Raw genomic sequence first — 4,323 nt, forward strand, 5'->3', positions numbered from 1 at the left:
GGGTACTGTTGGGGACATCTGGAGAGGAAAAATGGAGGGCTTGGAGGCCCTGGTCATGGTGGATGGAGGTGTAGAGGGATTGGATATCCATGGTGAAGATGAGGTGTTGGGGGCCGGGGAAACGGAAGTCTTGGAGGAGGTGGGGGGCGTGGGTGGTGTCTCGAACGTATGTGGGGAGTTCCTGAACTAGGGGGGATATGACAGTGTCGAGGTAGGTAGAGATGAGTTCGGTGGGGCAGGAGCATGCTGAGACAATGGGTCGGCCAGGGTGGTCAGGCTTGTGGATCTTGGGAAGGAGGTAGAACCGGGCAGTGCCGGGTTCTTGGACTATGAGGTTGGAAGCTGTGGGTGGGAGATATCCTGAGGTGATGAGGTTCTGTATGGTCTGGGAGATGATGGTTTGGTGATGGGGTCATGGTCGAGGGGGCGGTAGGAAGAGGTGTCCTTGAGTTGGCGTTTGGCTTCAGCGGTGTAGAGGTCAGTGCGCCAGACTACCACTGCGTCCCCTTTACCTGCTGACTTGATGGTGAAGTCGGGATTGGAGGGCTGCGCATTGTGAGGGTGAGAGGTAGGAGTGGGGGAGGGGGGTAGACAGGTTGAGGCGGTTAATGTCCCGGCGGAAATGAAGAGGTCGAGGGCGGGTAATAGGCCAGCGCGGGGTGTCCAGGTGGATGCAGTGTGTTGGAGGCGGGCGAAGGGATCCTCGGAAGGTGGGCGGGAGTCCTGATTGTGAAAGTAAGCTCAGAGGCGAAGGCGGCGGAAGAAGTGTTTGACGTCACGGCGTGTATTAAATTCATTGATGCGTGGATGGAGAGGGATGAAGGTGAGTCCTTTGCTGAAGACTGATCGTTCGTCCTCAGGTGAGGGGAAGGTCTGGATGTAAGTATTTCTGTCATTGAGAGTTTTATAATCCTGAAAAAAATATCTACAATCAAATCAAAAATTAATAAATCAAGTTTTTAAAAAATAATAATGGTGACTGTTTTGCTGAGCACTTGAAAAATACCCAGCAATGCAAATGAAGCATTTAGTCTGCCAAACAGACCTGCTTTGTAGAGATCAATTTGAGCTACACATTGCAGTGAAGTCTATTAGAAGCCGGTCATGAAAAGAAGAGTAATTTTTGAAAATAAATTAAGAATATTCTAATTAGCCTAATGGAACTAGTGTGATTTCTTTCCCCAACAGCAGTTAGCAATTTACTGTAGTAAGGAATATGCAAAACAATACAGTCATATCTTCCTCTTTTAAAAAAAATAAAATTTTGAGTTATCTTACTTGCAAAATTGAACATTAAAATGTTTCATACTTTTATGATCAGTTACAATTTACAAATTGTAAACTATATTGTATGGCACCACATCCACAAGCACCCTGATGCTCAGTGGCAGCAATGAATGCAGATTTGCAAAGGCAACTAGGGATGGACAACACCCACAGCTCATGAATGAATTAGAAAAAAAATGTTTTTTAAATGCTGACACACTTGAAAAACCAGCTCCATAATTTTAAATGCTATTATTCTCCCAAACTAATCTTGTCCATTCCTTGCTTTTTAAAAGTAAATGTTACTCCATTACAGCCAACAGAAATAGAAGCTGAACTTGCAAAAGCTAGGCCAATCTCTAGCAAAACAAAACTGAAAATTCCTGCATTGCTAAAACATTACCATTTAATTAATCTTCCAATCCAAAATACTGAATTACCTATGCAAGTTCATTTATTTAATTTCATAACTATACTTATCTTTACCAATAAATATTTGGAGATTTCCACAAATACCATTGCTTGACTTCACACATTTATATGCAATTATTGTTTCTTCTTCAGCTTTATGGCACAATGTAATTCAGGCTAAAAACAGGTCATCCTACTTTGAAACATCAACGAAAGTGGTGTACAGTGAATAACAGTATTGGTAAACATCAAGTATAGTTCTGCCCACACACACAATTGAGTTTTTACAGATTACCAAGAGGAACCTATGCAATTGTTTTACGAATCTAAAAAAAATTTGTGCTAACCACCTCAACCAAATACAATTAGTGCAATAGTCAATACACCTATGAATACAACAAAAAGTGATAAACAAATCAAAATACATAACTACCACCAAAAATGTTTCCCTTTAGCAAGTATCTTCAAATACATTAACAGAAAATATAGATTTCAAAACACTAGCCACAACATTTAAACAATTGTATTACAGAAAATAAGACTGGACAAAAATCAAATATTGATAATATTTCAACACAACTCACTGAATATTTTTAAAAGTATATCTAAAAATAATTAATCAATCTTGCATTGATTACGTTCGACACGTGAATACAGAACACTAACATTTGTGTGAAAGTAAACCCCTTACATTTAAGATTAAATATCCCACCGTCCTTTGGAATATTAAAGATATCGTAAAGCTTTTCCTTCACTCATTAAGTGTGAAGATACAAATCACCGATTAAAAGTCAAAAGTTAAACACCATCATCCTCGTAAATAAAACAAACTAAAACCAAATGGTCGCTGTTCCAGACGTCTAGGTAACAGACCAATCGATACCAATTTGTCAAAAAGCCACATAAAACAAATAAAATCAATCCCATTTCCTTTCCTGAAGAAACCGACATGCAACTGATCTTCAGCCAGTCCTGGAGTTCAACCAAATCTCATATTATGATTTTCCAACAGCAAATCAGATATCAACGTGATTTAAATTGAAACACTTAACTATTTTGCAAAACGTGCAGTGATATTTTGTCCTTAAAAATCACAAGGCACAACATACATTCTTTAAAAATGTGCTTTAAAACCAGTGTAACATTTGTGCACACCATGAACATTTCTATCAACTCACCGCCATTTTGCCCATTTTAATTAAAATAAACTTAAAAGAAATGTCCCCCAAAAAATCTATGCCCACCAAAAACAATCCAGAAAAGGGGAGGGGGGGGGGGGGGTGTAATTAAGGAGATCCAACAGCATCAAATATTACTCAAGGCCAGAGGGCAAACACCTGATCAACCACACTCGCCAACACATAACAGCTATGTACACACTGTGTGCTAACTCTTTATTAGAGGATCATTTCATACAAGACAAATAAATCCAGAGAAACATGCAACCAAAGGATTAAGAAATAAATGCTCAACAGTGGAGGTGGGGAGGGAGAAGAGACAACAACGACCATCCTCACCCTTAACATCAGAGAGGATTAATAATAGTCAGTTTTCAACAGAAACTGGCACCTTTTTACAAAAAAAAGTCGGTTTCCACCTTGTATCAATATATGTATTGTATACATGGACACACACAACGTATATGTAAAAGGGGTGTGTGCGCACGCTGTATATTATATAATAAAGGCATTGCAAAGAGTGGGAAACACCATTACCAATAAACCTAGAAAACAATACAGATCAGGATAATTAATGTCAGGAAACAAAAAAAAAGCAGCCACCAGGCAGGATTCACACACAGGGCCTCCTTAAACCGTGCGAGGATCAAAAGATGAAATCACATTTTGTGTAACATAAATATATACCAAATCGAGTAATTCATCATGATTTTAAATCCACTTTCTCCCTTTGGCCCACCGCAGTCAACATAAATTAAAACCAGGAATAAATTAGCAGCAGAAACCCGGAAAAATTGTGCTGCAAAGGTAGAGATAGAGGACAGAGAAAGGTTGAGAAGAGAGAGGTCCACGGTGCACACAGTTTAAATATTAACAGCTTATTATTCAGATCCACCATTTCTGGGATTGTGAGGGGGAAAAAAACACAGACGGTTAAAAGAAAGCGAGCGGCGAGTCCACGGTGCACACAGTTTAAATATTAACAGCTTATTATTCAGATCCACCATTTCTGGGATTGTGAGGGGGGAAAAAAACACAGACGGTTAAAAGAAAGCGAGCGGCGAGGGAGAGCGAGGGGGGGAGAGAGAGCTGTCGCTGCTGCAGGCGGTAAGAGCAGTTTGGGGCTGAGAGGAGCGACAGATATATAATAATACTAATAATATTCACCTGGGTTGCTGTTGTTGTGAGCAGTTGTTGGTGGGTAACAGTCGCCAGGACTACGGCGCTTTATTCACAAGGCAACAGTTGCTATAACTGAAGCCGCCGCTGCCTGCCGCTCGCTCGCTCGCTGGCTGGCGCGCGCGCACACCCGCCCTCTCTCTCTCTCTCTCCCGCACTCCGTCCGCGAGCCGCCCTCCAACCGCCGCCAGGCAGGAAGCGGGCCGTCAGCGTCATCACACACAGCACTGCGGCTGCGCACCACTTTCTGGGCGGGCGGTGGGGGCTGACATTGAGTTAAATCAGGGTG

At 41.6% G+C, this 4,323-nt stretch overlaps 1 protein-coding gene across 3 annotated transcripts in view; it reads right to left on the minus strand.

The window, feature by feature from the left end:
* Positions 1-4,226, minus strand: part of LOC122564059 (transcription factor RFX3-like) — a 309,606-nt gene extending 305,380 nt beyond the window's left edge. For 2 of the 3 annotated variants that reach the window (XM_043718555.1, XM_043718547.1), the window contains exon 1: positions 4,023-4,226. The gene's annotated coding sequence lies outside the window, so the exon portion shown is untranslated. The remainder of the gene's footprint in view (positions 1-4,022) is intronic. The other variant, XM_043718574.1, reaches the window with a different exon arrangement.
* Between the last annotated feature and the right edge of the window lie 97 nt (positions 4,227-4,323).

The sequence above is a fragment of the Chiloscyllium plagiosum genome, chromosome 2 (genome assembly GCF_004010195.1).
Source record: "Chiloscyllium plagiosum isolate BGI_BamShark_2017 chromosome 2, ASM401019v2, whole genome shotgun sequence".
NCBI lineage: Eukaryota > Metazoa > Chordata > Chondrichthyes > Orectolobiformes > Hemiscylliidae > Chiloscyllium > Chiloscyllium plagiosum.